The following is a 20,002-nucleotide window of genomic DNA, read 5'->3' on the forward strand; positions in this document are numbered from 1 at the left end:
AAAAAATCCCTCCACATCCTAGTACAGAGCACAATTTTATCCAAACAAACACAATAAAATGTGGTCGTAGAAATTTCAGGTTTGAGCAAAAGAGTAGCACTGCCACTGACCTCTATAAACCAACAAAATAATTTTTCAGTATTTTCCAGAACTATTTAATCTCTTGACTTCATTGCAATGTGTATTGGAAGCACAGGTCAAAGCAAATTGACAATTGGTAAACGATTAGCTAAGGTCAGATACAACCTTTAAGCTCTTGATTCATACAATTTATCTTCTCTGCCTTTGACAAGAAATGGTATAGTCTTCCCCTTCCAATCATCTAAACTGCTGATAAAACCACAGCGATTGACTCAAAACCACTACAGAAACAAGGCATTAGAGGAACCAAGAATTTCCCAAAAATCCACTTGAATCCAGTAACCTAATTGCTAGTTACCATATAAAGACTTTCAGCTCATAGCTGTTAGCAACAAGCAAACTGCAATAAAAACAAACATTCTGCTAGCATAAATCTGACCTGATATACATCTCTCAGCAAACACTTCATAAAATATTAATCAGGTTATTCGGAAGGCGCACAATCTGAACTCTCAAATTAACTGATGTAAAATATGGATTACTACAGTTATATTGACACTAAAGGGGTTATTTTCCCTCCATTAATGACTCAGATGTGATGCGTTTCATTCATTACATGAAAATAGAGCTGTTTATCCAAGAATATAAATCAATTACGGTTTTTAAAGCAGTACAGTATATATTCTCCGTTTTGAATTCATCACAGCTTGGTCAAACGGTTCAATGATAGTGATCCAAAAGAATTGTTTCCCATACAGAAGAAGTGACATAAGGAGCCCACATGAGTAGGCTGTTCTGTTGTGTTTGTAAAGTTTGTTATTAAAGCAAAATACTGTGTATACTGAGTCTCTCAGAGCACTGTGGTGAATAAAAACATTTATAACATCAAAAGTATCACATCAGGGGCCTCAATATTCTCTCATTATCTGAGGCGCAAATTCGCTAAACAGTTCAGCATGTGGAATTTCAGGTCTACTCGCAATTGCATGCCACCCGCAATCCACCAAATGAGGTATTTTGTACTGGATTCACAAATGTGCAATTAACATGACTAAAAATAAACTTCTGCTTACTGGTAATAAATGAAACATCTGTGTAGAAATGAGAAACACTGTACACCAGAACTGATTCAAAATGAAAACTGTTCTGTGTAAAGTTAAATCATGTTTTAACAGTATTCTTGCCATGAAAATGTAATGTCACACACCAAAAGCAACCATACAATATTATGAGAGTGTTACAGCTCAAATAAAACAAATATTAAATATCATTATTAAATATTTAACAAATAATTAAAGTGGTGGTTGATTATGATTGAACTTTTCTAACTTTAGTTAGTGTGTAATGCTGCTATTTGAGTATAAACAACGTCTGCAAAGTCACGACGCTCAATGTTAAAAGTAAAGGGAGATATTTTATTTGAAAGAAATTGCTTTTTAAGGACTACAACAAACGTCTGGTAGGGACTACACGACATTCCTCCCGGGTTAGTCATCACTAACCCTCAAATTTACATAAACCCCGCCCCCGGGAACACAATTTATATATTTTCATGACAGAATATGCTAATCAATGACTAGAAGTTAACTACAAATAAACTACATAAATTCATCAACTAATCATTCAGAAATGTTGTCTACATGTTGTCACTTCTTCTTGAGTCTCTCCATCTTTGTCTGACTCCGGTTTGAACATAAAAGGCTAAACGTTTTTTAAATTTTCAGTGCATGTCTGTGTGAGGTAATTGGACACAAACTCTTGAAGCTCCGCCCTCTGTGACGTGAGCAGCAGCTCATTTGCATTTAAAGGCACAGACACAAAAACAGTGCGTTTTTTTGCTCACCCTTAAAAAGTGACAATTTTAACATGCTATATAAGAATATCTGTGGGGTATTTTGAGCTAAAACTTCACATACAGACTCTGGGGACATCATTTTACAACTTGTGAAAGGGGCATTATTCCACCCCTTTAACACAATTTCTATGAAATTATAAACATCACATTTAAAAAAAAGATGGCCACATTTACTTCCATTGTAAGTGACTCTCCATTAACATTTGATTTTTTGCTGTCGATTGAGCTCAACTTGTAATGAACCCAAATTAGTCTTTTACTCTTCTGATGCAATTAATGCGTTTCCTCCTTTGGAATCAGTAGTTCTCCTTCCTGAGGTCCTCCTACAGGAGGTCTGTGCTGGAAAGGACATGGGTGATGTTTTGACTTGGGCCAGATGTTCCAATGGGACACTGAGTTGTTTTTTGTAGACAGGACTAGAAGGCAGATGTACATGATGAATGACCTCATTTGGAAAGCACTTCCTTCCTGAGCAGGGATGCTTTTTCTCTGCTTTTACTCTCACATACACGATTCTATTAAAAGATGTGCTCGGGATTCAACACCGTAGCATTTTTCCTTATTATTTGGATGCAATCTGTAGTTCTCGCAATTACTTATTTAATTTTCAAACAAATCTTTAAATAATTATTGGAAATATATTAATATAGAAGGTCAAAATGGTTACAGTAAGAAACTCAACAACCCATTGCTGACTGACTAATGGGACACGCACATTTTTCTCTGCAAAAGATGGCTAAAAACTGCTGGTCTTGTTCGAAACACTGGCTCAACTGAGACAAATTCATTCCATGAGCAACAATTTGACACAATAGTTCCTCACAGAAAAGAGGGACGACAAAGACATTCAGAAGCCACAGGAATCTGATCTGTGTTTTTCATCCTTTTGACGTCAATAGAAACCTTCACAAAATAGGCACATTCATTCAACTCTAATAACTGATACGCTGCTGCGATATTTACTCTGGTTTGTGCTCCAGGTTAATATTTTAAACAAAGACAGACATGTCCAATGATAATCTCTGTGCAGTGCTTTAGCATATAAGCATCCATTTACTAGTTGTCACTGAGCGTATCGGAGCTTTAAATGGCGCATTTGGCATCAATAAATGCTGAAAAACTTGCATGCCCCTTTAGGAACCAAGCGATTGGGCATGAATCCGGCTGATCCGGGCAGAGCGCTCCCTGCACATTCTGGGAAATGCCGCACATACCACTGGACTGCTAGAGCCGTTCTGCACTATTTCATCGCATTTATTTTGGTTGGCCAGTGAGGTTACGATTGGATAGAGTGCACTATAATGACTCAGCTGACCTCTGCATGATGGGTCAACTAGTGCTCATATGATGGAGGTCTCACTCTCCAGCGTTTTAACCAGCAAGCTATAGCCTACTGTAGCTTAACCTTGCAGCAAGATTTCTTTTGATCAATCACCAAAAAACAGTTCAAAGGCTAAATTTGCTGGTTAGCATCATAGTTAAGGGTCAATGACAAACAGGAGTGTTCTTGATAAAGAAAATGAATGAAAAAATAATATAATACAAATATTAATAAGCAATTCTGTAGTATTGTTGATAGATTATATATTTGTTTATATGAAAATAATTAAAGAGTATGCTAAATTACTTGTTTTTCTTTTTTCATGAATTTCATTCTTTTAAGATTTGTTTTCTTTATCATATCAGGAGAAATTAATTTCAAAGGGAATTTTAATACAGAAAAAAAGATGCTCATAATATTGAGAAGGTGTATTTAAGTTATTGTACTTATGAATTGCACTTTAATGTACATTGCTGTTTGGGGTCAGTAAGATTAAAAAAATTATTCAACGAATATGCATGAAACATCAAAAGTGAGATTAAAGATATTTATAATGTTCTAAAATGTTTCTTGAAAATAAATGCTGTTCTTTTTTTTGGGGGGGGGGGGGGGGGGATTAAGCAGCACAACTGTTTGCAACAGTGATAATTATAAGATGTTTCTTGAGCAGCAAATCAGCATATTATAATAATTTCTGAAGGATCATGTGACACTGAAGACTGGATAAATTATGCAGAAAATTCAGCTTTGCCATCACATGAATAAATTACATTTTAAAATATATTAAAATAGTCTATATTTAAAAAAACTCTAGACCAAAATACTAGCCTAGAAATCTAGACGCACCCTAGCGGCAGCAAAATTTATTTTGCAGCCAGGGTAGTCTAGCAACTCTCCGTTGGCTTTCGAGCTGAAAAAAACAAACTCTAGTCGGGCCAATCACATCGTGTATAGAGTCGTCGGGCGGGCTTAACATAATGACGACAGAGTTGCGACGGTTCCCTGCTACATGAAAACAAAGAACGGCTGCTGCTGCTGGCGAACCCCTGTCTTCCGAATCGGCTTTGGCCGCGACTCTGGAGGACTTTCTTTGAGAAAAGAACAAAGAACTGCACTTCAGTCATTCTTAAAAAAGGAAGATGTGTTCGGAGTTTTGCCGACCGGATACGCCACAAGTTTAATATATCAACTAGTTCCGCTGGTTGATTGGTCCGCTGGTTGGTTGTAGCGCTACCCTATTGCGTGCAGAGGGAATTTGAAAGACAACCGTTTATCCCGCCCCTCGGATTGAGCCATCCCAATAGTGAGTTCCCAGACCCAACATCTTGATGTGGGTCTGGCTTGCCAGGCTACCAAAATACACAATCTTGAAATGAATCTAAACTAATCGATTCAAGGCCAATAGAGCTCCTCTGTTTCTTATGGCTGAAGACTGAACACACTTACGGCTCTTTAAATTAGCAAAGCGGTCCATTAAAACTCCATGGCTGTGCTTCAGAGTGATGCCGCTTTAAAACATCAGAATTAGTATGCCTGGATTTCAGTGTGCTGATAGAGTGGCACTGGTGGTGATCCCAGAGTGCATGCTGGGAGGAGCAAAGGTGTTGAACGGCTCCTGCAAGGGGACTTCAGATCCATCTTCTGACCTGCCAACAAACATCTTTCTGTCTCAGTTGCGTCCATCGCCAGCCAAGAGGACTTTCTGCAGCACATGCCTAAACAGCATGTGATCTCCATTTAAATACTTTCCAGGGTGATGGCCGCCTGGAGCATTTCCCACTAGAGGACTCGCTGTGTGGGCTGTCCGTATTGATTTGATTTGCTGTTAAAATCCTCACTGGCTTTTGATGGAAACGTTAAAACTGTGCTAATAAAGTTATTCTGTGTCATTAATTCAGAGGGACACAATTGCTTCAACACTTCCATAACATCACCCAAGGGAAGAAAAAAAATGCAATATTTCAGAAACAAAAGCAATTTACTTCTGGAAAATCCCTTCAATTATGCATTCACTCCCAAGTGAATCAGGCTTTGAAACTGCCAAAGAAGCTGTTTGAGAATAATATAGTTCTCAACTCTAAAAACAGACAAACCTTTACAAGAGTGGCTGGTCTGGCAGACTGTTTTCTACTTAATATGCTGTGATTGTGACAGCGTAATAATGGTTGAAAATAGAGGGAACTTTCGAGCCATATTCATTGAAGAACCGGCAGAAAGACGCTCGGTTAATCTGACAACTGTAGCAGAGTATGAGCAAAAACAGTCCAAATCTCACAACCAGAAATGAGTAAACTTGGCACTCACATGAATGGCACACAAAAACGCAAACCTGATGTTGATGTCGTTTGCGTGGAACCACCAGGAAACAGCCGTCGAAACCCCGTAAGAGAGAGTGTGGAGACACAAACCAGTCCCTGATTTACATTTACTGTAAGCCACAGTGATTTAAGTCTCTTCCAGTAAGATGGACACCAACATGCCAAACTTTATAGGCTTGTAGGACCGTCAAGTATCATGAACTATTAATTAATATAAATATCATTAAGGTTTTGGGGAAGTGACATTAACATAACCTTAATTATCCATGACTTTGAGTTAGCATACAATTTTTGTTCAAAAACTCAAGTGCCCCTATTAATTATTTTCAGATATTACCTTTCATGGTGTGTTATATAGCTGTTTTTGTTAAAGGTCTGTGTAAAAGATCAAAGTGCACAATAAATAGATTTATTGGGCCCTATCTTGCACTCAGCGCAATTGACTTTGTACACCGACGGCGCATGTATCATTCCTATTTTGCACCCGCACACAGCGGACTTTTGGGGGGGGGCGGTTCAACGAAAAGAGGAGGTGTGTTCCGGCGCAAAAGTTCCCTGGTGCTATTTTCCAGTTTTAGAAAGCAATTCCACCACTGACCAGGAAAAACCCAGTCTAAAGACAGTGGCGCGTTGCGCGTTAGTGATATGGTATTTTAAGGGCGCGTGCTTGGCCATAATGTAGCGTGTTAACGCGCATACACTTTGATTCTCAAATATAAACAGACGGAGCAGTTTTCATTTTTGCAAATCATACATTATTACAAGGAAAAATATTAACACACGAGGGAAATCATTGTTGTGTCCATGAAGATGTGAAAAAAATCTATCTAGATAAATAAAAAAACCTAGTTTAGGCTACACATTTACCCAAATTATACGCCTGTTTAACCGAAGCTAATTTGGGTGGGTTTCTCCCATCATCCCCAATGTCACTTCTCTGTGTTTTACGGCCCTGGCGAGAACGTCAGTCTCCTCAGCTGTGAATTGCTCCTGGTGTGCGCCTGGCAAATCCGCCGTTATAATAGCAATCCGCGTTGGAAAAAGCGTGCCTGCTCTTAAAGGGAATGTGAGAGGATGCTCTGATTGGTTTATTTCACGTTACGCCCAAACCACACCTATGAATAATGAAGCTACTTCAGACCAACCCATTTTAGATTTGCGCCAGGGGCAAGAGGCATTTATCCCGCCGGGAAAATAGCAACAGCGCCCGAGACCCGCCCACAAAGTTACTTGCGCTTTGACACTTGCGTTTCAGATCGTTAAAATAGGGCCCATTGTCTCCCAAGTCCCAAAAGACAAAATAATTCCAGTCCTTCAGACTTATGTACTGTATGTTTGTTACGAATTTGCATAATTCCAGCCTATGGTATTCATTGGCTGCTCGCGAACACATTTTGACCTTCCCTCAAACATTGTAGTTCTGAAGCCTGGTAGAGTTAGGTGCGTGTTGTCGACATGTCAATAAGATGCTGTTTTGTTTTCTGTTCTGTGAATCCACTTTGCATGCTCTTCCAAAGGATGAGGACTCGAATTGAAACCAACACCATCAATACTGTTCATTTCACACAAGTGCTGACGAGGCCTCCGGAGTTGAAATTCAGATGTGGTTTCCGACATACGCTGTAAGCATTAGACCAATCACAACAGACTGGGCCATCTGGCCAATCAGAGCAGAGTAGGCTCTTAGAAACGAGGGGTTTAGAGAGAACAAATCCTTAAATCTAACTGTTTCAGACACTGTAAGAAAAGAGGTGATGCTGTAATGCATATTATAAAATTGAGTGTGTTTTTTTACCTTGGATGCCAAAGGTCATCTCCAAAACAAAATGATTGACCTTTAAAATAACAAAATAGGGGCAATTTAAGATTGCAGTGGGAAAAAGTTTTTTCCCTAAAAAAATTATTCCAAAAAAAAAATTAAGCCAAACTACATAAGGTTGTATTTCAAGCATTTAAATGCAGAAATGAAAAACATGCTCATCATAGAAAACTTATGCATGAATTGCATTTGTATTGATTTTTAAAAAACAAATGAAAGACATGTCTTTGACCCATATATCAAATTTTAGAGAAATGCAATGTAATCATCTTTGTATATTTCTTAAAAATAACTTGTCTGGCCTCCATTAACTGACTCATGTCTGCCAAGAGCTTGACTTTGGGATATAACAAAGAATGCCGTCTGTGTTCACATATCAGTTCTCTCCAGTGAGTCCAACACACCCAATTAATAGCCACTGAGCGAGCGGTTTCCCTGCTTTATACTTCACAATCCCAGCTTCCATCAACATGCAGAAACATGCATCTCAAACAGGCTAAGCCTCGCACGAGCATTACACAGCAGAACATGAATGGTGCTCATATAAAAATGAAAACGGCTTCTATTCATAGGAAAGCACAAGAATGATCAAGTCTATCTGTAGCGCTGCAGATGGGCAAATGGTGTTGTATTTGAGAGCTGTGGGGTGGATCGCCGCCTTTGTCTAAGAAGTGGCTGCTTTCACAATAGTGCTCATTATGAGGCATCTTCACACTGTGAATTTGACATGAACACTTCCTCTGTTGGATCACGCTGTATGAAAATAAAATGTTAATTGTACGCAGATGGTGCATGAGCTTGAAAAGAAAACAGACAATAAAAGGAATGTTTCAAACATCTGACATCCAAGATCAAATAAAGACGCACAAGGTCTCTCGAATCACACGAAAGCCAAATGTTTCCTCCCCAAAAGACTTAAGACTCTTTTTAACAGAAAGACAAGTGATTATTTCTGTAGGAATTGGTAGAAATTCTCCCCTATTTAAACAGGAAAGCTTCAAGTCTTTAAGTTAAGAAGCAGCAGGCTGTCGCAAGCTTTAAATAACATTGAAAACCATTTATAAGACCACAATTATCCTAAGTTTATTGGGTGAATCAAAAAGCCTGAGGATGTGTGTTTTTGCATAGCATGCAATCGCATATTTTTTGGATATTTACTGCTAGTAAACTGTACATTTATATGATTTGACTATAAATATAACCATTAAGCAGCACTATCCTTCAAATAATTCTTATTACTGGCAGTAAGACCAAAAGGATGCTTTCAAAAAGGTCAAATATTAATCCTATAATATTTTTGGAAGGAAAAACTAGATCAGTTCCAAACAACATATTTCCAGTTCAGCCACTCAGGTAAAATGTAAAAGCTCATGGAAAAATTCAAAGACATGAATGTCTCTGAAGTACTTGCATCCATCTTTCAAGATTTTCCTTTTTGATGCATCAACCTGCAGGAGAAGCTAAAAACAGACTGAGCCTTATAATGAATAACAATTTAAATTACTTTCATCACACAAAAGTTTTCATATGAAATGAATCCGAAGGACTACTTTTATGATGCTTTTTTGGAGTTTGACAGCCGCTGGTTCCCAAGTATGTTTGGAACAACATAAGGGTGAGTAAATGATGACAGAATTTTCATTTTCAAGTGAGCTTTAAAGTCAGCATGAAACGGAAGTTGTGATAGTCTTTTCTTCCCTATTTTGACGTATATCCGAGAGAAACTGCTTCTCGGACAAGAAAAAAAATGTAGGGCGGGATTGATTTCGTCCACCTGGAATTGATTGGATCATTGATTGGAACCCCAATGTTTATCTGTGTGCACATTTTACGGAGGACAGCTTCCAGATCCTAAGAGACTACAATGTTCTACGCACAAAAGCTTCTCCTGAAAGACGGAGCGGTTACCACTTTGTCGGGACAATCAGTTGTTTATGGATCACAATCTGTAAGTATGCTTTATTATTTGTTGTTGTGTTTTCTATTAAAAGTTCCAATAATTCATTTTATTTTGTTGCTGCAATGAAAACAAAAGCCAAAACAGTTTGGCTCTGCTCTTATCGCTTATGCATTCAGAGTTTTATAGGGAAATTTATACATTTATTACATTTATTTAAATAATAGCACAAATACCATTAAACTGAATAGTGCTAACCTTAGTAAATCATCTGTATTATTTAAATACTCTCCTCCCATAAATTTTCCCATAAAACTCCTACTAAGGTCAGCCGCAAAAATAACCCTGTCCACGCCTTTTAAGCGCAATTTTTTTACTGCGTGTCTTAAAGATACACTGTTATATTGGAAGACATGTTGTCATAGTATGAAGGTAAAAGAGTAGCAAAACTCGAGAGCACGTAGATGTGAATTTGAGAACTTGTACAATAAATATTTATACTTGTAAGCGAACATTTACACTCACAGCTCCGATGTGAAAACCTGTAAATCAACAAGTTTGATAATATAATTTATTTCTTTTAATATCAGTCTAATGCATTAAGCCATGTTAGCGTTTCAGAGCGTCCCCGAAGACGCGGGTTTCGTGACATCATTGCGTACAATAGAAGTCCCATTTCATTGGCTAGGCGCCAACCAATAAAACGGCTCCTTTGAACACCCCCGCTCCCGCCCCTCTTTCTCTCTCGCCGCCACTGAAGTGCCTGTAAGTTTGTGACTATGATTGTATTTTCGTGAATGGCATTCTACACATCTTGTCTGCAGCTTCAAATTCAGATTACAGGTTTGTGACTATTGTCTGCAAGTGCAAATTTTAACATTCAACTTCAGATTTTTATTTTTCACATCGGAGCTGTGAGTGTAAATGTTTGTGTAAATGTTCAAATTCACATCTATGTGCTCTCGAGTTTTGCTACTCTTCTATCTTCATATCATAGCTTCTTGGTACATAACGGCTACCGTAGTAATGGTAAATGGACTGCATTTATATAGCGCTTTAACAGACCCATGGCCACCAAAGCGCTTTACATATTGCCTCACATTCACCCATTCATTCACTCATTCATACACCGACGGCGGTGTCAGCCATGCAAGGCGCCATCCAGCTTGTGTCTTGCTCAAGGACACCTCGACACTTGGTCAGGTGGAACCATAGAACCACCAACCTTCCGGTTCCGCTAGATGGGAGAAATTCCTACACAGTGTACCTTTAAGTAAATCCTGGCAGTCGTTTTTAAAGCCAAAAGAGGGTTTGCACTGGCACAGGCTGTTAGTAAACCTGGCCCTTAATACAGTGTTTAGAGGGCTTGAACTGGTAAGACAAAATTAACGCCATCATTAATATTTACACCTGAGCCAATGAAACTTGCTGGTATGGTAAGTGGCATGACATTTCCGGAACATCCTCTAACTGTGCGTTCACACCGCAGGCGGCGAGAGCGTCAAATTGGCCGGAAGCCATTCATTTTCAATGAGAGCCGGCGGCGAGCTCCGGCGAGAGCGGCGAGAAGAGTTGAAATCAAGTCAACTTTATGGTAATAAGCTATGACGCGGTTCGGCGGCAACCAGCGGCAACCAATCGTAATGTAGAAGTGCTCCGCCTGAGAGGATACCAGAGAACACAACACTGTAAACTTTGGTTCCGACCACATTAGTTCCTAAGCAAAATGGAGGAAAAGTTAATTATTTCTGTTGCGGGTTTCCCGTTATTGTACGACGTGTCCCTGTTTACATACAGGGACATTAATAAAAAGAACGACGAATGGAAAAAGGTGTCTGAAATGGTTGGTGTTTTGTTACTTTCACATTTAAAAGATGTTAATAGGTTAACTTTTACCCTACGTGTAGCCAGTATGCACAAAATAGGATACTGATTTATGTTCAGTTCTTATTTGCTTTGCGGCTCCTTTAAATAAAGTTTTTAAAAAATCACGCATTCTAAAATCTACGTCAGAGCGCCAGAGAATCCCCGAATCTCACGGCGTCGATGGCAGGGCGGCGAGAGCGACTTTTGCCGCTCTCGCCGGCCGCGGTGTGAACGTACAGTAAGCGGTTCGCCAATCACAACACACTGGGCTAGCAAACCAATCAGAACACATTTCATATTTCAGAAGGAGGGGCTTCATCGAAAGAGGAGGATAGCCCTATAAAGCCGCTGTAATGCATGCACAGTCATCCTTTTGGAGGGACTTCTGATCATCTTTACCAAACACTTACAAAGTTTTGAAGCCAAAATAGCAGGAGGAGGGGGGAGGGAAGTAAAACATAAACTTCAGCCTTTCTTCACCGAGTGATTTTCTTTTTCTTTTCTTTTTTTACTTTTTAAAGAAGCATTTTCATCATCAGTGATGGACATTTATTTAAATAATCTGAAATATTCAGGTCATCGACAAGAGCCTAAAAGCCTCTGAAATATATGATGACGCACAGACTGCCCGAGAGCAGATGAACTTGTCCTACCACGTGATGTCCTGAGGCCCAGACACAACCCATGTCTCTCTGCTGAGGCTACTGGGATTATAAAACCCCTGCTCATTCAGGATAAACTTAATTCTTCATAATATGTATTTCTCCAAAGCAAAGTGGAAAAAAAATCAGCTTACAGTAACAATAAAATTACAGTCCAATCCTGTTCCATATAAGGTCTAGAGGTCCACTAATTAATACAAATGTGGCGTCTTTTCAACCGTGTATATCATCACAACAGACAGAGTCTGGATGAGGCCTGTGGTTTCCTGATAGGACCAGCAGAATTGAGAGAGACACAAGCAGAGAAATAGTTGGTAATGCACACATGGGGTTTACCCACCACAGTCTGCTTTTTATCCCAAATTCAGCAGCCAGGAAACAGAGAACGAAAGAGAGAAAAAATAAAGAATAAAGGTAAAAATATCACAAATTAAGGTAATTTCTCTCCACAAGAGCTGTATCATCAGTTTTAATTTGATTTGCTTTTATTTCCATTACTTCATGCCATAATGTCCTCGCAATTTTTTTCTTTTTTCAAATCAACTTTTAGTGAACACCCAACAATATACTTTTTCATCTTCTAATTTCCACAACACAATACCTTAACTTAACAGAAAATAATTGACCATACCTGCGCAAAATTAATGCATTACTAAATTGCGTTACTTCACTCTAAAAAATGCTGGGTTGTTTCAACACAAATTTAGGACAAACCCAGCCATTGGGTTACATTTTTTAATTAAAAATGTTTGTCCATATTTGATCCAAATTTGGGTTAAAACAACCCAGCATTTTTTAGAGTGTTCCAAAATAAGTAACTTATTGAGTTACTTACTTTTTGTGAAAAGTAATGCGTTACATTACGTTTGCGTTACTTTCTCACCTGGGCTGGGCTGGGCTGGGCTTGCTTGTTTGTTTGTTTTTTAATAACAACAAAAAAGTTCTATTTTTGGCTAAAGTTAAGGCCCTTTCACACCAAAAGTGAAATGAATAAGCCTCAGGAAATTCATATTTATGCCTGTACAGTAGAGGGCGCAGCTCAAACTAACCTTTCAGCTGCTGTTATTCTGGATTAAAGAGCAATAGGATACAAGAGAAGGAAGTTCAACACTCTTATTTATAAATCTAATCTAAAGTGATTTTTGCTTATTAGTATGGTTTAATTAGATCAATGAAGGTCAGCAGAAAAAACATTGGTTAATAAAGTGAGATTAAAATACATAAAGTATATTTGTGTAATTTAATATAGTTCATTATAAAAGTTTTGCGTTAAATTCTGAGATTGCCTTTTACTGTTTTTATTCATTTTGAGGAATACTGAATGTTTTCATGCAAGTGAGATGAGTAAATGCATGTTCACATTTAGTCTAGAACTAAAATAACCATCATGTTTACACAACACACACACACACACACATTTTGTTGTAAATTGAAAAAGTAATGCGTTACTTTACTAGTTACTTGATAAAGTAATCTGATTACGTAACAGTTACTTGTAACGAGTTACCCAAAACACTGCCTGCGCATGGCTGACTAACAGGCCTTTTGCTAAATCAAACCATCCATTACTCTATAAAGTCACATAAAATTCTGTCATGCTGACAAAGTAATCATCTAAATCAGATCCGTTTGATGTGTTGGTTATCAACTGAACAGATTTTTAAAAAGAAATATGGAATTGAAAGCACTCCCTGTGATCTGACAGCTCTTATGTCTCACTTTTTTTGTATGGTAGTTTGGGATATGTCTGAACTAGTCTGTACTTCCTGAAAGCTGCAAGAAAACTTTTGTCCACTTGACTGTTACTTGCATTATTATAAATGCAGCATGTTACAGACATGAAAATGATTTGCATATTATTGCATTGAATATTAAAACATCAAACCAAGTGGTATTTATTTTGAAAAAAATAAAATAAGCAAAAGCACATTCTTTATGAAAAAAGCTCATAAAAAGTTAGGTTTGGTTTTAAATTAAGTGTTGAGAAGATTTTTAGGTGTGGGTTACATTTTGGGGGAAGTGTTTAAAAGTTTAGGGGTTGTATGACTATGAAATAAATGAAAGAAGTGAAATAAGTCTCTTTCACTCAACAAGGCTGCATTTATTTGATCAAATCTAAAATTATATTTTAAAATGTCATTAATTCCTTTAATAGCAAAGCTACATTTTAAGAAGTCATTACTCTAGTCCTCGGTGTCTTTAAAAAAAATAATAACTTTGAATGATAGTGTATGAGCCATACTCTAATTTCAATTACAATGCTGTAAAAAAGACGCCAGGAAATTCAGTCCAGTCTGATGCAAAACTCACGTTTATACTGATTACCAAACAGCTAGGAAAAAAATTGGAATCTTAAAAGATTATAAATCATAAGCAATAATATGACCTTGCATAAGGAAGAGGTAGAACATGAGCTTGAGGGAGATGTGTGAGAGTCAGCTGAACAAAGCCGTACAGTGTGCTGTGATTTCATAATATAACACCTATTCCAAGAAACAGTCAATTGCTGTGTTTATCTGACATGCTATTACCAAATTGAGAGACGCAAAGCTATGGTAAAGTGTGTGGGTTCAAATCAGACAAGCTTATGATAAATCTACAAATGGGATCATATACTCCTCACAAAAGAGGAGATTACCTCACACTGTAACATCTCTAGATGCTTTAGATACATACATACAGCAGCCAAAATATGTATTAGCTTTTATTTCAAAACATGCACAAGAAAGTAGGCCTGTCAAGATCATGAATTCTGAATTAATTGTCATACAAATAATTGCGATTAACAATTTAATTCAGTTTTGTTCATGCCACTCTGTAAGTCCCATATGTTATTTATTTAGGCCTACTTGGAATTGTATATATAATAATTCAAATTATACAAATAAAATTATAATAAAATAGACCCTTGTGGTTTACTTTAAAGCTGTGAAAATTAATGTTTATATAATATAAAATAATTAATAAAATATAATATAATAATGCATTGCGATTAAACCCACAAAACCTCATTTTGTAGAGCTTGCTTTGACTGTCACAACAGTGTTTTTTTATATTCTTTGGAAAAACATGTTTAAAATGTTAAACTGCACAATTATTGCGGTTATCTCAAATAATTGTGATTTGATCGAATAACCATGATCAGACTACTATTTAATAATCGCAACAGTCCCACGAGAAAGTAACTTATTCTCTTTCGCAAGAACAAGAAAAACCGATAACTCTAAAATGGCCAAGCTTGATATATAAGTAAATAGCCCTATTTATGCAAATCTGATCTATTAAACAAGATTCAGTGAGCATTGTAGTCACCAGATGGTTGAATGTTGGCCCGTCATCTTCACAAAAATCTGCACGCAGCATGTTTGTCCACTATTGAATAATCACTGATTTAGAGATTAATAGTCAGATACAAATGATGTAAGAGACTTCCTTGAGGTCCACTGAGAAGGACATTGTATTGTAACAGTTCTTTTCACCATGAAACTCAGCGCCTCTGCTCATATACAGCACTAATGGCTCAGAGCAGGACTGAAGGATGCGTTCCTGTATTCCCTGGGCTACACTTTCACCTTCACGGACCCTTTAATAGTGTCCAGACAGGCCTAATACTCAGTGCTGCATGTAAGACAGTAAGTAAAATACAAGTGAGAAAAAAATTCATGTGGGAAAAGCTTTCATCCATCCACTGATAAAATTGTAGTCACTCAAATAAACGAAAGAACAACCAGTTTCAGGACATCAGATGTTTGAATTAACTTTGCATGTGCACCTTGCACATTCCTGCAGGTGTAACCACTAAAATGTGATGCAGCTTTCATAAAGATGAAGGATTTCTGCATAGACAAACAAAAAAAAGATAGCTGGGTTGTTGTCATACTATATGGAATAAGTTGTCACAATGGAAGCTGGTATTAAACAGCCTATAATAGGTTAACAGTAAAATAATTATGAAACAGAACAATTTATGAAACAGCAAAAATGGTAAAACTTCACAGGTTTAAGTTGTAAACATTAGTTAACTCTATTGGTTAACATGAACTTACAATGAACAATACTTCTACAGCATTTACTAAGCTTCACCAATGATAATTTCAACATTTACTAATACTTTTTTTTATAAACTTAAGTTGTTAATATTTGTTAATGCACTTTGAAATAGCATAAACAATGAACAATTAGCTAAATACATTAAAGAATGTTGGTAACCAGTCAGTTGACTTCCATAGTAAAAAAAATTTTCCTACTATGGAAGTCAACGGCTCTTGTCATCTGTCTGGTAAACAACATTCTTTAAAATATATTCTTTTGTGTTCAACACCATAAAGAAACTCAAGCAGGTTTGTAACAATTTGAGGGCAGGTAAATTATGCCAAATGTTTCATTTTTGAAATATCCCTTTAAGCTAGTTCCAGACTAAACTGCATGTTTCAGCCGTTTTAACTGAAAGCAACTTGCACTGACATATCTTAAAATATGTCAGTGTCATTGTTTTATCTCAAGATGCACACCAGTAATGTTTTTTCTAAGGCATGTTTTAAAAAATCTATTACATTTCCTAATTGAACTAAGGCCTAATCCTGGCTTAGTCTAAACCCCGTATGTGAAACCAGGCCTTAGGCTACTAACGTTATGAAACTTTATTGTAAAGCGTTACCATTCTAACATTTAAAACATGTGAGATCTTGCCCAAGCCTGACATTTATGAGAAATATTATTGTCCTGAGAACATGACAAAATGGCAAAAAGCAGTTTAAAATATAAAACAGAGATATTAAGTTGTTGGAGTTGTTCATATTTGTTGACATTCTTATGTGGTTTATTCTTCTGGAACATGGAGAAAAGCCCCAGACTGAGGAGAATCCGTGTCCATTAAAATGACTAAAGCAGTGACGCTTACACTTAATCCACCAACTGCAGATTATCATGCAGCCAGATTACAGATGCATGCAATAGCTTTGCAAAATCATTTTACAGTAGCACACATTTATGGGCTGTGTCTAAAAACCTGGTGAGCTTCCTAGACTTCCTTTTTAGCCACAACAGGCAAATACGGTGACCCAAAATGCTATCTAGGTTGGCAGCTCACTAGTTTGTAAAACAGCCATCATTTAGAAAAAATAATGTGCAATGTAGCCTACTTCTGCACACAAGCTCGGGCAATATGCTGTTCTTTATGAAAACAAATCCAGGATGCATCCAGCCGCACGTGAGTTAGACACTCATCCTAATCTCAACCAATAAAGATGCAACATCTGTTACCATGGGTGCAACTTTAAAACACCAAACGTAAAGTGTCATTAAAATAAAGCCATACCTTCTGATGGACTTTCAGATCTCAGCGACTAGGTTTGTTCATTAACCGGAGTTCAGTGTGATGCGCCTTCGTCGCAGAAGAAATATATTGTCAAAGCATAATTAAACAGTACGAAAGAAATGTGATTTTACATAGTCAAATCCTGAATCCAAAGTTTGCGACAAGGCTGTAAATAAAAACCATGCTGCCAGCCTCGTAAATTCCCACTCTTGAAGTCCAGCGCAGGGCGGAGAGTTTCAGTCTAGTTCAGTTTCAAGCTGCAAAAATACGCCCACACGCGCAGAAAGAAACAGAGTGGGCGGAGACTACATGGACGTGCAGATGTCACTAACCAATCAGCGGCACCCATGGGCGTAACCTAGCTACTGATGCCTAACCGCAAAAGGAGGATGCAGAAACCGCTGTTGTGCGTCATTTAAGAAACATCAAGTGCTGCTCTAGAATAAACATACATTGCCTCCTGTACATTGCCTTGAGATTTTTCCCGTCCTTTGCACAAAATAAAATATAATTGAACCTTCATTTGAACCTCTAACATAATTTAACAATTGCTAATATAGACTCTTATTTATAACACATAAGACTTTCTATAGCCTAGCTATTCAGGCATGATGTCAATTTGTAGGTCATCCTCCATATAGGTTCCCTTAGGAATTTCCAGTGGGTTTTTAGAAATGTGGTTTTCGGTTTAGGAGTAAAATACGTTTTGGTTTTACTTAATGAGGCTTTCGAATTTAGTTTTACATGTTATAGCCTACACACAATAGATTAGGCGGGAATTCTGAAGCCATTGTTCATAATCCGCTATATCTATAAAAGGCATGCACTGGTTTGAGTAGGCCTAGTCAAGCACTCAAACCTACATATGTGTGGCAGGCCATTTAACTTTTTTTTTTCTTCTTCTTTTTTTTTTAAACAAATCAAATTAACATGTGAGGTATGAATATGTATAATTTATGTACAAAAAATATGAAATCTCTAAGTAAAGTCAATCACAGATCGTATTTTACACATCTACATCCAAAACTGCTATTTTAAAAACAGGAAATTCCAGAGGAAACCCTCAGCTTGAAAATCCTAATTCTCTTCCATGTTTTAGGACCACAAACTCAACAGCTGATGTACATTCCCCATGTATTATTATACATTTATTCTTGAATGTTTACATAAAAGCTTGATTAGCCAATGTTGGATGTTCAGAAGTATTAAGCTGTGCAAAATATGAAATTGTGTGACTTTATGTGACTTTCATGCAATGATATCTGTGGGTCAGATGTCTCCTTTTGCCTTATCATGTGGAAAGATTAAGGTAACTATCATAGCACTTTCAGTTGCGTGTGAGGGAAACTGAAGTAACTCAAACTGACAGCTCCTCATGCCGTGTTAGTGTGCCGCCATGGACTAAATGTCTTAGTAATGAGATCTCTCATCCATGGATTCAGTTTAGCTTCAAAGTTACAATGATTGCTTTTCACTTTTCAGAAAGGAGACCCATGCTCAGTGTATTCACTATTGAATTTGGACACAGTAACTGTAGCAACCGTAATAGGAAAGTGTCATAGAGAATGAACCAAATGAGAGGATAATTGTGGAAATCTAACACACACATTCAAAAGATGCAGGGTAATGCTAATAGTGCTGTATAGGAAAGAAAAGTAGCCTTGATCATTTTAGACCCGGCCTCTCTTTGTTCGGCTCAAAAAAAATTGTAACACATGTTTCTTGAATATAACATCTGGATGATTATGACATATTTCGGCAGTGGAGCGTGTCTTTAATTCAGACAGGTACCACTCCTCCTTCTGGCACAGAAAACCACATTTGATGAGAGGAAACAAAAGTAAACATAGGACGATAGGATCGTCCCTAAAGAACCAGACGATGCTGATCCCTATATTTTGATTGGATCTGCATGTGGATGCATCCTCTTCCCCTTCCTGAAAATGAACAGCATTCCTCCTGCAGGATGGACAAAATTCCGGCTGGGATTTTCCAGTGCTTGACATTTTAGGCTTATTTTACATTTACATTTATTCATTAACATCAAAACTCTTTCCTTACTAAATTCTCAATACTCAAAAATAAAACTGACTTATAATTAGGGCATAACGATTAATCGCAACTAATCGTTTGCAGAATAAAAGTTTTTGTTTACATCATAAATGTGTGTGTACTGTGTATAATAATTATGTATATATAAATACACAAACATGCATGTATAAATTTTAAGAAAAAAAATCTATTTATATATTACTGTAAGTATTTATAATTATATATCATATAAATTATATTTAAATATAAAAATGTATATAAACATGTAAATATTTTTTTTAATATATACATGCAAAATACATAATTATTTTACACAGTACACACACATTTATGATGTAAACAAAAACTTTTATTCTGCAAACGATTAGTTGCGATTAATCGTTATGCAGCCCTAATTATAATTGATATATACTAAAGAAACGGAATGCAACAGAATTAAAAAATGTACCTCAAAGAACAATCTTATTTACAAAGTGCATACACACACTTCTAGATCTCATGCAATGGAGAGCTCTGCTCTGTTCTTAAACTCTGCAGTTGCTCCTTGCCACTCAATCTTACGTTTTTGTCATGAGGTGTGGAGAGCTTTGATTCCACACACTGATATTACAACATCAGCCCACGACTGAAAGCAGAACAAATCAGAAATGCTGATCCACATGAGGGCACATTTGCTACACAGAGGAAGAAGAGAAAAGGAACAGATATCTTTGAATCACCCTTGCAATGAATCAATCCCTGCATGGGGGAGCTATCAGAGATTTAGTGCTGTGTTGATGAAGGAATGCAGGTAGAAAGAGGAGAGGGCATGCAT

General features: G+C 37.2%; 1 protein-coding gene across 3 annotated transcripts in view; it reads right to left on the reverse strand.

The window, feature by feature from the left end:
• Window positions 1-17,419, reverse strand: part of rhbdf1b (rhomboid 5 homolog 1b) — a 40,561-nt gene extending 23,142 nt beyond the window's left edge. For 2 of the 3 annotated variants that reach the window (XM_079596237.1, XM_079596236.1), the window contains exon 1: window positions 17,137-17,419. The gene's annotated coding sequence lies outside the window, so the exon portion shown is untranslated. The remainder of the gene's footprint in view (window positions 1-17,136) is intronic. The other variant, XM_079596238.1, reaches the window with a different exon arrangement.
• Between the last annotated feature and the right edge of the window lie 2,583 nt (window positions 17,420-20,002).

This window comes from Phoxinus phoxinus (genome assembly GCF_949152265.1).
Source record: "Phoxinus phoxinus genome assembly, chromosome: 21".
Taxonomy (NCBI): domain Eukaryota; kingdom Metazoa; phylum Chordata; class Actinopteri; order Cypriniformes; family Leuciscidae; genus Phoxinus; species Phoxinus phoxinus.